Raw genomic sequence first — 16,388 nt, forward strand, 5'->3', positions numbered from 1 at the left:
AAAAATGGTAACAAAGGTGTTATTGATATCTGAGCTGTCATAACCCAGTGCCCAGGGTGACCGTGGGCTTCAGTAAGCGAAGATCTGACCATTAAGCTAATTATTTCTTATTACAAACCGTTTCGCTCGGACGGATCTTACTTTAAGTGACAATGATAATAACGTTTCTTCTGAAACCCATTAACTAAACTCATACCGTATGCAATAATGGCTAGTTGCTACAACAGCCATATGCTACCAGCTGCTTTTCGTCATGAATATGTAATGCGCTTGAACGTTTTGTCGAAACTCTGTACAGGTTGCCGGGCGCCTTGTCCACGTAAAGCTGCTGGTTCTGCTAGCAACGACGTTACGCGCTAGACGTTGTCGGAACCGACAAACCTAATTAATTGCTGATTATTGACTCCAACATTGAACACGCTAACCCTATCGATGCCTTCCTCACGCTACGTAAATACCCTTGGAAACAGCAAGGTCGATTATTAATAACGTAAAAACTCACCGTACCAAAAAGATCGTGTGTACCCCACTTATATTACGCTTAATTGATTGCGACCTCTGTGAATACGGACACGACGAGGATGATGATGAATGCACCGCCTTAGAGCGTCTCGTCTACAAAAGGTGCACACTGAAGCACAACAGCAGTGTGTCTAAAATATATTACAGATGGTTCCGGCTGCCATAGCCGCCGTGATAAAGTACTGGAAAAGTCTTGTTTGTTAAACTTAGGGATATCTTAGGGGAAGTGGTATCAGTCTAAATACTTCCCGTTTCAAATTATGCTAAGCTATCTACTTATATAAACTGCTATTAATTAGATAAGACTGTTCATCGGTGGAATCATAGCGAAACTTTATATGCAACCGTTTTGCTTATAGAGTTTCGTTATGAAGAAACCGTAAGATTTATTTAATTATAAATGTCTTAAAAACTTCTCTATGCATAAATCTTTGCTATCTATAGTAGCTACGCCCCTCGAACCTAATGCTAGGGCTAATTTACGACCGTACAGTATGGCCAGTATTGTCCAACGATAGTCTCGCTACATTGAATCACGAGTTACCGGTTCAAGTAACATTTCGATTGTCTATTGCATGTGTGTCTGTTATGCTAAAGCATAGAATAAGATTTCATACAAATTTCTATTACTCAAAAATGAAGCCCTGTCGGCTTTTTTCAATAGGCCGTTATCGAAGCCCTCTAGATAGAAACCCTTCAAAAACGATGTGTCGAGTGTAACAGAGTGTACATATTACAAAATCAGGACCAATAAGCATCCATAGGATGCATAGAATGAAAACGAGGTAAGTCTAGAAGAAAGTGACCGTAAGGTCATCTCTAATATTTATTCGTACTTTTATGCATTGTTGTGTATGTCTGTTTTATTACAATTGCAATCGCAATTACATTGATATTCTATATTGAATAACCTATGTGCTGTAGAAAGTGCCTTCTTTTAAAATTAACTAACGACCGTGCCGTATAGCAATTGGGTTGGAAGCCATAGAAAGTTTGGCATTGTTATGTTGCCGTTTCCTTCTATTGAAGGATAACCAGTGCGATACAACTTTTCTTGCTCCTTTTTAGAACAAGTACTTAAACATGCTGGTATTATTATTAAAACGGCAAATAAAAAAGTATATAGATAAGCTTGCCGAGCTACTTGACAGGTCGGAGGACTTGAGAAACTTCCCCTAGAAAATTCTCGACAGCCATCTGTTTGTGATTTACATTACCATGCCTAACCTCGTTATCGATAACTTAAGGGGGGGACGCGAGCTTATACCACTTTAGCTAACGCTCTCTGCAAGGCATAAAACCACACGGACTTCAATTTAGAGAACACGGAAGCTTAAGACATTGCTCGATTCTGCTTTTCTTGGTCTAAGGCGTGATTGAAGCGTGAAGATAAGGCCGCGCGTTGTCATCAAGTATCCACCCTATCCACTGTCCATTGTCGCTCTATTCACTAATAGGTTTCAGTTCGAACTCAAGGTATCTGGCAGCCTCGTCGATTTTTACCTCCCGACAATGTCATGCAATGGTAAATGTCCGTGTTATCCATCGCGAACACAAGTGTTAGATTAGCCCAGATTCTGCGACCGAGATGACTTTCTTCGTCGTTCGTCGCTACTCTTTCGTGTGAATCCTCTTTGGGGGTGTGCTTTCATGGCGACCGTATGCTCAGAAAAGGTTTTGAATTGGTAGTAGTTGTTCAAGCTGTCTCTAGACAATATCGCACGTGTTTACGCATGTCCTGGTTTCTCTTCGCGAAGAATCCGTTTTTTGCCTCTCTTCATATACCGTGATTCATTTCAGTTTCGTTATATGTACTCTGAGAAATAATACCGTATTGAGCCGATTGGAGTGCACTATCTATTTTGAGCAAAAGCATAAGCGATCATAACCAGCCGTTCTATCGTGTCAGGTTCAGAAATTTAGTTACTTTTTCTCGAACAACTTGTAATAAAAACTCACTTTCGTAGTGTTTTCGATCGATATCACCAGCACCTTCAGTTCCGAGAAAGAAAAGTTAAGCATTGAAAGTTCAGTTTTAACACAGCGATGTCTTGAACCCCAAATCTATTATTTCCCTATAACATTTAATCACCTTTGAATCGTACAGAGCCCAAAGATTTGATGTAAATATTCACTAGATTTCGTATTTGTACTATGTTTCGTAACTTGTAACTATAAGTTAAAACTTTTCAACAGTAACTAACTAGGCTAACAAATTGGCGTTATACCTGTTACACTGGGGACGTCAGTTACGTGAGCTATACAAATATTATTTGGTCTTCAATATTTACCTTACAATTGTTCTTCTTTAATGACACTTCATATGAGTCAACTAATTCGCTTCTCGCGACGATTGATTTCGGGACCTCCGGCACGACGATGGAACACTTTTCGGGGGTAGGGATGCTGGGCAAATAAGTACCAGGGTTTGCCTCCTGGCAGCATTTTTCAAGAAATTTTAAATTCTTCTACTAACCCAAATTGTGATCTATTGCAATGGATATCAAGTTTCTGTTGTGATTTTACTGACTGCCACGGCTAATGCGTGGATTTATCTGCTCTAATTTACTACGCAATGGAGCAAATAATATAGATAAGAAAGGAGATAGCACGTAAAGGATACTACACAGCTCTTTCAGTCGACGCCGACCGCTGCAGCTCTCAGATAAATCAGACTGCAGGGCCCTACTCGGTTCCTCCTTCTAATTCCCTTTTTGATCGCTCGTTTCCTAGAGAGTCTGGATGGGCATCGAGGGCGGCGGTGCAATCATCAAGTCTGAAAGAAAACAAACACGAGATTGCTGGCTCGATCTCACTGCGGCTGCTTTTCGTTGTACGGTCTCGGCGCCCCTGCATCGTCAGTCGCAGTGATACAGCTTCATATACAACAAAGAAGCAAAACAAAGATTTGCCTAGGGAGATCACTATGTGATGGCATACTTGGACTAAGCGGCAGGTCACGGTTACGTTGAGGGGTGGAAGTAAAATGGGAGAAAAGCAGGAAAAGGGAAAAGTAAAACGAGCTCACCTGTCGTCATAAAGGCCGCGATAAAGTCGGCGCCGCAAGACCAGAGAATGAAAGACGAGTACCGCGCACCCGAAACGGTTCGCTAAAGGGAAGCTAACAACGCGCTTAGTCTCGAAGCGGGGTTTTAGAGTCTTGACGGGGCCAAAGGGTGGAGGGCGCCTCCATTCGATACGATGACTTCCTGGCAACAAGATAGGAGTGAGGGCGTGCGAAGCAAGAGAGACAGAGAAAAAGCTGAAGAAAAAGGCAGGACTAGAAAGAAAGACGAGTAGATTTACTTGGAAGACGTGTGTGGCGTGATGCATGAGTGGATGTGTCTGCTTGGCCGTGTGGGTTGGCTGAGAAGTAAATAATCCTTGAACTCCCTTTGCCTCTCGTTTAGCACATGGGCTTATGGGTTCTCCCTTAGTTCGCCCCGTTATAAAGGCGATCCTGCAACTAGAATGATAAAATCGCAGCGGTATGTTGCTAGCGTAGACGAACGGAGGTGTTGGACCAAGCCGATGGAGGGGTAAATGAAGAAAAAGGTTGCCGATAGTAGCGGCTCTTTCAGGTGGAAGGGTCGCGGCGTCGGCGGTGGTAGCATCAAAGCGACAGCTCTGTCGGTTTGCCTGTAGACCCGGTGTACGGACGGTCGCCTCAGTTGGTTGTTGGGTGGGTGCTGGTCGGATAATTTGACTTACAAATAAGCACCGTCTCTGAGCCGAAAATGGGCCCTGCTGTTACCCCCGAGAGGAACTTCACTCTCATGTCGTATAGAAGTACCGTGTTTGCCGTATGGCAAGCCAACGATGCCCCCTGTGAGAGCGCCTTGGAAAGGTCTTCTGTGCAATGTCGTCCGACTTGACAATAGAGCTGGAGAAAGCGAGGGTGGCTAACAGGCACAGCCAGCTACAGAGGGTGAAACCAGGAGAACGTCCCTCGTGCCTTTCGAGGATGCTACGAAAACATCTTTGTTGCCTTAGCCGCTACCTAGGTCTTCACCTTCCACGATGATGTTGAACACACAATTTGCTGCATTCACCAGGCGAACGTTTACCAACCGTAGTCGAAAATATTTTCCGCAGCAAAATGTGTATAGCCCGCGCGGAAATACACAGACGGGTTTTCGAGCCCTCGAAATGCGTCTCAGTCAGCTTTTCTCAAAAGGCAAACTTGACATGGCCAACACTTAACAGGGTTCATTAATAACCGTGCAATTAGAACAGTCTGTTCGCTGGCGGCAGCCACTATTAGAATCGCGGATGCCGTAAAGCGTTATCGAAATAAGCTTTGAACCATTTCAGTAAAGGAAGCGGGCAAATATCATATTGAATCATCCTTGACATTAGTCGGCATAGCAAAGTTGAGCCCGTTATACTTTGCAATAACTTGCGCGTAATTTTTCTACACTGGTAAAGGAGCTCCAAAAGCAGTATCGCGTTGTATAATTAGTAACACGTCTAACAATAACTGCATAACAACATTACGCTGTTTCTAAATTATAGAAATCAGCATACGGCTTTGTTAACATGACCTGTTCAGTGCCCGCCATTACTATAATACTAAGCGGAATATTAACTCCGTGGTCACCTCTGCCTCCCACATTTATTTGCGTTTTTCATTTATTTAAACGTCAAGAGTGATAGTCCATTCATCAGGATGTCCTACATTCAGACATTTTAGCCTTTTGCGAACACGCTAAATTTCAGGCTTCCAAATACACTAATAACATTCCGGTTTAGCTCGTTGTGTAGTAAGCAGGTCGTTGTTTATGTATGTTGACGTTGAAGACTGCAGTTTAACTGTAGATCTATGAAACACTGTGACTTCAGCTGTTCGAAAAACTATAGACAACATCTTTGGATACATCGTCGGAATTTGTCATTTTCGGATATCTGTTGTTATATTCGCTCGAACACTGAAAGGCAGTTTCACTGGTTACTTCCATTTTGGATTGGATGCATTTTCAATGGGACGTACTGAGATCAGCCTGAAGCTGCAATCGCTGATGCAGGCATAATTGATCGGGCTTTTTACAAGCAAAATTTTATGTTTTTACATTGAACATAGTGCGATTAAAATGGGTGCAGAAATATTAGCAAACAAAGTTAAGAAAGGCTTGCATACTTTTCTCGTACATCGCACTTGACAAAACAAAGGCTAGACATCTTCGTGACGAGAGAACGGTTTTAGCTTTCGGTAGTTCTACCAAAATAACATACGTAATACCTTGTCGAGGTCCCCTGAGAAGATTTGGCCAGCGTACCTTTAACTCGACAAGGTTCCTACTGAATTGTACGACAATTTAGGAGGATGGGTGGGCTACAGCAAGCCACCGTAATATAGAACAAGAAGCGATCGATATGCGTTTTGAGATAAAGGAGAGCATAGCAAAAAGCGCCTAAGCTACAATACTAAAACCATAACTAACTTCCCACAAAAACGCAGGCAATCAGCAACGTCCTAATCAGTTCTTTCAGCTTGTTTTTATCTTTGTTTGCGTCTCCTTGTTATTTCCAGTTTCTGCTTACATTGATGATGAAGCTGCTCCTAACGAAATCTCTGATCAGCACCAGCACACCTGTGATAGTCCATGCGCCTGTCCCAAAGACCGCGTCATCACTTGCAGTAACTCGAATTTTGATATTAAGTTTTAGAGAGAAGAGGAAGCGTGTAGGTCGTATTTGTAAAAAGTGATCTCTTTGGATGACAAATTTGTTCTGTTAGCCAGAGGCGTTCTGCGTGTATTCAATGCAATAACAGTAGGAGGTGAATTCCGGCAGGCGACTACAAATATGGATGTCAAAGCCATAGTGTACGTAAGACTTATCGATGTCATGCGTTCTCATGGAAATCAATCTAACGTCAAGGATCTCTGTGATCAGATCAATGACCTTGTCTCTGGACTCAGGAACAGGGCTATTTAGTCGAGTATCTGTTTTATCGTAAGCTCTCAAAACCGCTTCTTACGGAACCATGTCAACATAGTAACGCTTAGAAAGATTTGTTTGTTAGGTAGTGAGTTTTTATGCGGGACCGTTCGTGGAAGTGGGAAGAAGTACAACAGCATTTATCTCAATAACCATAAACAAAATAGCTGTTGTAATTGAACGCTGAGCTAATAAATTCCTCTGTCACCCAGTTTCGTTTATCAGTAACTTGCTTTCATACTTTTCATGTCTAAAAAAATGTTCGCCGGTTTCATCTCAGTTGTCTATTAGAAGTCTACGCTACAAGCCATCGATGTCACTCGCACTTAAGACGCTCACTTAACCACCAGATAACGTTTGCCATAACCGTGCCGTTTGGTCCCCGAATCTGACATCAGCGTCCATTTTTCGCGAGCCACTGCAGTGATCCGGCATCTTCAAGTAATTTCAGTGAACAACTATGGATATAAACATGCGATCGGTCGCCCGTTAAGATAATTTGTAATCTTCCACAGTTGTTGGCTTAAATGTTACTAGCTCTTGCCTAATATTGGTATTTTTTTAATGTTTACTCGATAATCCACAATCATTTGCAAGTCCCGCGGAACGTGTATTGCCTGGTTGTGTTACACCTTTCCCACGATCAAGTAGAACCCATATTTATATGTGGAGGTACCCACTTTCCTATCATTGACTGGTAATCGACAACAGTCAGCGGCAACTCTTCTAGAGAAGCCATGTCTACTAATTCGTGCATAGCTAATAATTTCTTTTTTATTGCTCAGAACACACCTCGGCCAGTCAGGGTTGATTCTGAAAGTCTGAACAGTAGAGGCGTGACAATCCTTGCCCCTGGGTTAGTTTCAGTCTCCTGAGAATCTATTCGTAATTGATATATCTACTCCCTCGGACCACCATTACCGTTTACTTTGAAATAATTGCCGGTCTAATTAAGTCTTGTAATAGGCAAATAAGACTTAAAATTCTATAAATATGCTTACCAATGGATAAACGCTAATGGGCCTCTAGTTAATTGAAGTTGTATCTTTGCCTTTTATACTATGATATCAGTGGTTCGACCATGTTATGGGTTACTTGCAGTAGCTGATCTTACTTTTTGCAATTACTTGTATAAACAGGATTCAACAGGACACTGATATTTTAAAGAAGATGGCTGACTGTGGTCCTCTACCTCATATTAAGTCCAAATCGCGTAAAGCTTCTTATCGATTTCGCATTTTCGTGGAATCGTCGTTTTATGTTTACAACTTGAAAGAGTTAATACTATATATAATAATAATATTAATTAAGGAATAAAAGGGCTAACGATAGTGGCAGCTCTGAAGTGAGATGGCAGTTCTCTAATCTCTGTGATGACTTAGTTAACCCTCAAGTACCTAAAGATTTTTCTGGGTTTGCTTTTGTTTCCCATGGAGCCCCTAAGAGCGAGAGCATTTCATTCGCGAAAAACTCTAGAATGCCCATCACTAGCTATTATGTTCTCACTGTGCTTATCAACCGCAAGCTTAAGAAAATCCTAGCCAATAATTGTTCCACCCCTAATGGAGTCCCCCCGTTTTTTAAATGCTCTTTTGCCGAGCTTCTCTGCATGGTACACATTTGGTCCTATAAGAAATAAAATTTGATCTCTTTTGAGTTTCACGAGTTGTGCCAGTTTACGCGAAAGCTTGTAAATCTTCACACCATGGATAATTACCGCCCATCAAGAATTCATGCACCTCGAACCTATCTTCAGGTCCTTGTTCCGGCCCCCTTCTATTTGGTATATTTTATTTTTGACGTAAAGGACGTTCTTTCAGGCGAGGTGCGGCATAAGCTTTATATCAATTACTTGAAGCTACACAGACCCTCTGTAAGTGATGACGATCGGCCATTGCATCAGCGGATTGCGAGTGCTACGTACGAGTATGAGATGTAACGCCAATTACATGATCATCCGAAGGTACTATATACGACTTCATGCTTTCACAAACAGATGCGCATCTACACTTTAAGTGATGCAACTACTTCTGTAGTGATTTCGGTAGAATATCTGAAAGTTAGAGTAGAGAGTTCAGGAGGTTGACTTCGAATCCTCACTTTTTGCACTGATATTTACAAAAGTGTGTTTGTCTTCAAATATTTGTATTATTTTATCTTTATATTCACACACAACAGAGTGCAAGAGCTTACTTTGATAATGCTGTTCTGTAGTATATTGGCTCGATTTCCGTTTTCGTGAAAAGTACCACGTTTCTGTTAATATCAAGATGGAAAGATCAATTGTCTAGACGACATGGTACTTACTCTTGGACTGTTTTTCGATCGCATAGCGTGCCCTGTCTTCAAAAAAAAAAACGATTTAGACTGTTACTTAGTTTCTAAACACCCTGTGACGAAGGTTTCAAGCCAATTTTGATTTACTTAGCTTTGTCAAGTCGAGCGCATCAGTCAGAATCAATTGGGTCCGCGGCAGACATGCCATAGGATGAATAGTCTTATTTATCTTCATGTAACAGCTGTTCTGTCCTGGTGGTCGTAGGCTTGTGCATCCCGTAGCAGAGGCATCAGTATTGGCAAAGGCTCAGATGGTTGTTATCATTTACTTAGAATGTCTTAAACCGTGGAGTCACACGTTCTTTCAGTTATTGGTTAAAGGAGCATATATTAGTATTTCGTATGCTTGACATACGTAGATTTTTTTGTAATTGAATATATGTATAGATATGTGTGAGATATAATTACTACAAATCAGCTTAGCGTTCATTGATTAGATACTGGTGCTATGATAAAAACTAGCAGTGGCCCTATGGCGTATCAACGAAAATTCTTGAATGGCGATTTTATTTTGTATCGCTAGACCCCTGCATTATACTGAATAAAATCGTTATAAAATAGGTAGTAACTCTTATGAAATAACGTTGGTTTTTATAGATATGTGTTTTTTAACATCTATGTTTAGGGATTAAGCTGACAGTCAGCTTCGATAAACCCTTCTAGCCGCCTCAACATCATTGGCAATATCGCTAGTTGTTTTTAGTTTATGTTACAAAACACGAAGTTATCGCTTACTCTATAACGGACGGAAAACTGCCCGAGCACTATCCAAGAACAGCTTTTCGAAACATTTGAATTTAGAGACCAACGGTCTGTTTAGCTAATTATTGATAATAATCACAAACTTTTCCAATCATCTGTCATGCGAAGTGGAATTGGGAAGTGGCAGCTGCAAAACAAGTCAATGCCATTCTTCAGTGACCTACAGTGTCACTGTTTCTGACCTCCAGAAGCGCAAATGTGTACGTATGGTAGCAGCAATGGCGAGCTTATGCCGATAATGTGCCTCCCTGATCCCCAAAGAAGAAGGGGGGAGGGAGATTAAGGCAAACTGGAGGAACGAAAGGCAACGTTATTCTAAGTCTAAAGGAAATATTACGCACACTGCAAATCTCGCAGCCGTAGAGAATAGCGCCTGTTTGGCCAGCGGTGCTGCCCCATTCCCGGCTTCTTCCATGAGGGGAGCTTCAGTTCACCGACTCTAGGCAGGCGACGAAGGCCAGGTGTGAAGCCTTACGTTGAACCCGACGAACAACGGGCCTCGAGCAGTTGAAACGGGATTCTCAAAAAGCCACGTCCAAAATTAATGCGATTTATGATTTAACAGCAACAGTGATCGTGGTGTCCGAGGCTTGGCCTCGCTTTCTTTCCCTCTTTCTACCTGTTTCGCCTCCTTCCACCAGCCTTCTCTCTGCGGAAGTAAAAACCCAAGAAAATAATGGGCCGTAGTAGTGTTTTTCAAAGGAATTACTCTCCGCCAGATACCCTGACTCTGCTTAGATAGCCTTCGCGCGTTAGTTTCCAAGCTACGCTACTGCCATTATTACATCTGGTGCTCATTGGCTTTCTTGCGCAATCTCGGAATCGTTCGATCCGTTGTTCTGTCGCTTCAACGACTTCCTTGTGGCGAAACCAGGAAGAAGTTAGCAATATCAGTCCCAACTGAAATATTTAAATTTACTGTTCTCTTCGAGAAGGAACATGTTTCTAGGCTTGTAGTGCTAATATAGCAGACTAGTGGATACAATGAAGACTCACTGCATAGAAACTCCTAAATGTGTGATAAATAATAGTGCGCATCGCATAGTAAAATTAGATATTCACTTCACGTTCAGGAGCTATTTGCTAAATATTGCGGTGTCGTAAACTTAGGCGGACGATGGGCCTTGGGGCGGACGATGGGGCAAGTTAAAGTGAGCCTGTTCTTAAGCCGCCTTAAAAGAAAATTATCTTATTCAACGTAATAACAATAAGCGTGCACTTTCATTATAGATAGATAGTGTATACTAAGGAGCAGTTCAACGGGGGCACTATGGCTCCAGGATCCCACAACGCTAAATTCGTGGTGCGGTTCGACACGATCTATTTTCACGAAACTGTTAAATAAGCTGAAAGTGAACTGAAGTTCGATAAAAAATAGGTATAGGTAAGAGTTTTTCACTAGCGAATGCGTTGTGTTTCCATGTGCCCCGCCTTAACATACATCGAGGTTAGCCAGCTACTTCCACAGATCAAGCCACATTGTATGACGCTTTAGTCGGCCGAAATCCAGTTGGGCCTATGCTGACCTTAGTCAGCTCTAAGACCGGCTTGGCCGATCGAACTCTAGTTGTAAGAAGCACATAGAGTTACAGAATCTATACATTTATACTATAAAAAGCATAGCCATTCTAAAACGAAGGTTTAATTTGCGATTTGTGTCCATGGCATTGAGTTAGCGCGGTGTCGAACTATGGTATATCCTATTGTTCTACACGTGTCTATATAAAACGTTTTTATTAGTAGCAGGTTAATTAAGAACACTTCGAGACAGACCATTTCAAAGTTAGGAATATAGAAGCCAACGTTAAAGTTCAGAAAAGTGACAAGATGTATATACTATGTGACGTAGCCGCTCTGTAGTGTACGAGGTTCCGAGGAGTGTGCCTCTGCTGCTGATAGTCCTTTGGCCCGAGCCGCCGATTTCTATGAACTAGAACTAAAAAAGACCAAGCGCGATATGAAGCTGATATGACCGATTGACAGTGCAAAGCATCTCTTGCGTCACAGATACAGGCACGATCCAACGCTAGCCAAAGCACCGGCGTAAGCACGTCACACTTGGGCTGGGCTGGGCCGGCTACTGCATAAAAGGCTGGTGTCATCGCTGGTGCACAGGTGGTACATAGCGAGGGACCACTAGAGAAAATGCTTACTCAAAATCAACAATTACATTACACAGATAATGTAGGGTAAGAACTCTGATGAACAGCTAGCGTACGTATGACACAGTCTTCTTAAATACCTAATTTAATTTACCCAAGTCCACGATTGTACGTTTTGCTTCTTTCATAAATAAGCGCTTTGCAATCTGAAATTACCATTTCAGAATCATACTCTGAATTAGGCGATTAATGATAATAAGAAAAATGTTCTTATTTTTAAATTTGAAACAACATAACAATTGTGAGCATACGATGCTAATATCGTTAGTGTCATAGATTCGATCTGTGCGGAGGAAGAGTAGTGAAATGATCGAGTAAAAGTACGTAACAACACAAGAAAATCGGCAATGGCTGGATGGCTAAACGGGCACGGATGAAAATTTATGTATTCGATGGACCCGTTTAGATGGACAGGTTAGAAGATTGCCATAGAGCTGGTCAAGCTTCTTCAATTTGTTCGATGTGGCTATTATATATGCGGGATTGAACAGCGAGCAGAAGTTTGAATCCGATGCTGATGATCACAGATCTATTTCACAAGAATGCATTGCATGTGGAATCATCGACATGGCAGAGTATTAGTTTTTCTCTAAATGAGCCATCAACTCATAACCAAAGTGTTAAGCAGAAGGGTATCTCTACATTGTTAATACAAGTGACGCAGAACGGGCGTTGTAATATCTATTTTGCCTAAGGCTCACATGGTTACTGATGAAGCATGGCAGGCTTTTAATCTGAATAAGATAGGTACATGGTTAATTGAGTGAACTAAAATTCAGGCCAAAAGAGAACTCATAATTGGCGGGGGTGGTATACCCTCCGCTGCCAAGGTAGTGCTGGAGCTCGAAGTGAATGGCATACTACTTGTATCCTTCGCGCATGTTTGCTCTCTTGTGAGCTCGGAATTCTGTTGAGACTGTAACTGTTTGAAAATACTATGAGAATCCTTTAAGTATCATATCTATTCAAAGGCGAGCACTACTACGACTGTTTCTCTTTACGCTCGTCTTCGTCTGTATCACCAATCGGCCTATCAACAATGAGATGAACGGCTGTGGTGCACTCCTACAAGGACACTTGTCTTGGCGCAGTTGACAGCCCGTTTCAGACTGCGAAGGGACTTGACAACGGTGTGCGGGTAAATTGGAGTTATCGCCCTCTCCGGAAAGTTAGGTAGTTACAGGAAAGGTACACTTCTGATTAGCTCGAGCGCACACGTATATCAAAACGGTGACCGTAAACGTATTGTGTAGGTTAGAGCAATGGGTCATAAGAGGCATTCATTCAACATTATAATTCATGATATGCCTAAGGTTAGAAATAATGTTCGCAGGTACGGTAAGTTTTGCGTAAACAAAGTACCACTTGCGGCAAGCTTGTCACAACCAAATATATATATATATAATAATAATTTATATCTAGCTAAAGCATGCCACTTTGTTTATTGGCAGATGTATATACTCTGACTAGTTTAATTGAACTGACTTCACATGTACATATATATGCAGTGTTGAGCAAAAACAGGGTACATCTATAAAAACCAAACTCAGAATTCAAACAGATATAGTCTGAAGTTGAGATGAGCCGAGAGTCTTAGCGTTTCTTGAAATTTTTTATATTATTTTTTAAAATTTCTTTCTCGAAAGTTTTTGAAATAACAGGCGATACGCAACTTATTAGAATATAGGGCGAAAATAACAACAGAAACATTCTAATACAATGTCCATAATTGAGCGGTCAAGCAGTACGTCGAAATTTCTTCATGATGCCTCTTGACTGTGTCACATGCGGATTTATATAGATTTAATATTAGCACGTCTGCAGAATAAACTCAATAGATTAACTTGGTGGCCCTCTCATTCTGGACACACCTTGTCCTCGAAGGCCTTGTACGTAACGTATTGGACCGAGTAGTCCGCTATTTAACGGAGTTTGGAAGACAGATGTGCTAGGCTAAATACGAACACATCGTTTGTATCCACAGGCTATTGTATCAATGATCTCAGAGCTTGGAAGGCCCAGTAGCGTCTCATAGCGAAACTATCAAATGCTACTCTAGGACTGTTACACGAAGTTTACGCCTATTGCTTTGAATGTAAACATCAAGAATCTCAGAGAAAGATGAAAGAACACCAGGTTATAGTTTGGGCTTCCTTTTCTGGTACTGGATTCAAAATCCAATAGTTGCCGCCATCCTGGCACTTCTTGTTTAAAAAGTCGATCCTAGTATCGTTGCAATCAATAGTGATGTAACGTACATGGTACCAATTAAACATTTCGGGCTAATTTTCTGATGTAACCGCTCAGTCGCATGGTGTAAGTCTTGACCGGAAATTGATCATAAAATAATACTGGAATATGCAAAATGCCGAGTAAGTCCTCAAAAGTGAATTTAGGACAAGATGGAATATTAGTAAGTCAATACTTTATTCAAAAACTCCAAAACATCTAAGTGTAAAGCGTTTCTTAAATCAGATATTTTTCAGGGATATATATATGCATATAGAACTTTACATGTAAATGATCCCTACATACATATATATATGTATGTAAGGTTGCAAGAACGTATGAAAATGAAAGGTAACTGAAGTTTGCATTACGTTATTGTAATTTATGCAACGTTATGAATAAACACAGCATTCGATGTCGTGCTTAGGGAATTTTAGGCATATACTAATGCTATAGGCCTCATAAAATAATACGACAGCAATTATAAGTACGAGATCAGGAAGACCATTAGCCTTTGTCCCGCGCCTGTTCTGCCGTACAGAAAAAATAGTAAGTCTTTTTTTTAAATCCACTACTGCGTCTCTTTTGTAAATTTTAAAAAACAAACAAATTCCCAGCATAAAATCCTCAATGGCCGTCGAGTAGATCAGAAGAGACGACCAATGGACCCCAATAAACATCGCGCTCTGTGGAAAAAAGCAACTATTCTCTGGAGAAAGTATTGATACATCTTATACGCAACCCCTTATGGGGTCTCGAGCAACTCACAAAGAACCGGCCCAAGCCAGCCACGCCATCAGATTGTCTGGATCGAACAGACAAACGCTTCCTGTTTACAGTTTATACGTATATTACTAGATTAGAGCGTCCCTATTAAAATCATGACACATTTTGCAATCATTTGCGTATTCGCTACCGTAATAGATGTGAATTAGAAACTCTGCAGCGATCAAAAGACTTTTGGTACATTTATCACACGGGATGTTATGCATAGGTTGTAATCGTAAGGTCTCGGTTAGTGTTTTGTGTCCTCTAAAATAAATTTGCCCGTAATATTTCTGTTTTTTTTTGCTCTACAGTAAAAGAAACTATCTGAATGTGCATGTACAGAAGAAGAATCGGAGTGTGCTTAGGCTTAAAGGCTAAAACGCTTACGCTTCTATAAGTGAACTGTAATACCATAGCTCATATGAGAAAATGTCGTCAAGGAACGGGACGAGTCACGGCTCCCTAACCGGAAGAATAACGCTCTTACACGGATGGAAAGTAACTGGTTTAAGGACGGGGTAATAGACACCAGCATGATGACTGATCCAAGAGGACGTTACGGACTGAACCAAAGACAGATTTTACAGAAATTATACATATCGGTAAGTTATACCGGTATATCGGTAAGTATCATAGATAACAAACTTGAGAAATAAAACCCCTGACTGCATACGCTCAATACCTTAAGTTCGTATCAATAATAATCATTAGCGACCCCCCAGTGCCGCGTCGCAGATATGAGCGTAAAGAACTACAACGCCAGAACACAAGGCCTCTCAAGTAAATGGCCACACATGACTTACCTACAATCAACAATAGAAATAGAGTCAGTTTTTATGGATGTACCTAAGCTAACCTAACTATCTGCAAAATTTAATCTCTTGCAATAATCGAAAATACTGGACGACAAGGTTAACTTCATTAAACATTATTGTGTGAGATCATGAAGACCGAAACAACCAGAAAGAGACCCCCACTGAGGAAATCGCAGTCAATATACCTGGGAGACGAACTTACAACAAACAAGGCTATCGAAGAAACTTTGGATCCCGGCCGTGGCCGAGTTTAGTCGGTGCAAAGCAATAACGACGAGGGAGGTTATCAGGAACGAAAAAAGTCCTGGAGAGGCCTACTTGGCGAGGTAGAACAACATCTATGGGAACGCCCCTAGAAAATTGTAAGGGGCAAAGTGAAAGGCAAACGCAGAAAACCTGTGCAAAAAAAAGAGACGAAATTCGAGAAAAAATTTTCGATTTACTCTGAATTCAACGAATCAAAGTGTAAGTCACTTGAGCACCAAGAGGATATACCGGAATTTGTAACATATTAGGTTAGGAAAGGTGGAGAAGGGATTAGGCCATGTTGCGCATTAGGGTAGGATAGCATCCCGCTGGCCACAACGAAAGTATGGAGTCCTCGAATGTAGTTACCAGAATTTTCTTGAAGGACCGCACGAAGAAAGGGAATTTTCTCTAATATATGGAAACAGAACAAATAGTACTAATTCTAAACGGAAATGAAGCTTGGAGGCCTATTCATCTTCTAGGCATTCTCTTAGATCTTAGATCGGCGACTTTGCAGTAAGAATACGAACTGTTATCGGACGCTTAATGCAGACTTGGAAACTACTTAATACTTAAGGGTATTCATCGGCTGATATTAGAGGCG

The 16,388-nt window shown here is 41.3% G+C and overlaps 1 long non-coding RNA gene across 2 annotated transcripts; it reads left to right on the top strand.

Moving 5' to 3' along the window:
* The first annotated feature begins 1,231 nt into the window (after positions 1-1,231).
* LOC111270997 (uncharacterized) lies at positions 1,232-16,171 on the top strand. 2 transcript variants are annotated; one of them, XR_002686586.2, is made up of 4 exons: positions 1,232-1,307; positions 8,283-8,425; positions 15,032-15,322; positions 15,632-16,171. It is a non-coding gene; the product is annotated as an uncharacterized LOC111270997 (long non-coding RNA). The 2 variants fall into 2 exon arrangements; XR_015315143.1 differs by having other exon boundaries at positions 15,032-16,171.
* Positions 16,172-16,388: the final 217 nt, after the last annotated feature.

This window comes from Varroa jacobsoni, unplaced genomic scaffold (assembly GCF_002532875.2).
Source record: "Varroa jacobsoni isolate VJ856 unplaced genomic scaffold, vjacob_1.0 contig00252, whole genome shotgun sequence".
NCBI lineage: Eukaryota > Metazoa > Arthropoda > Arachnida > Mesostigmata > Varroidae > Varroa > Varroa jacobsoni.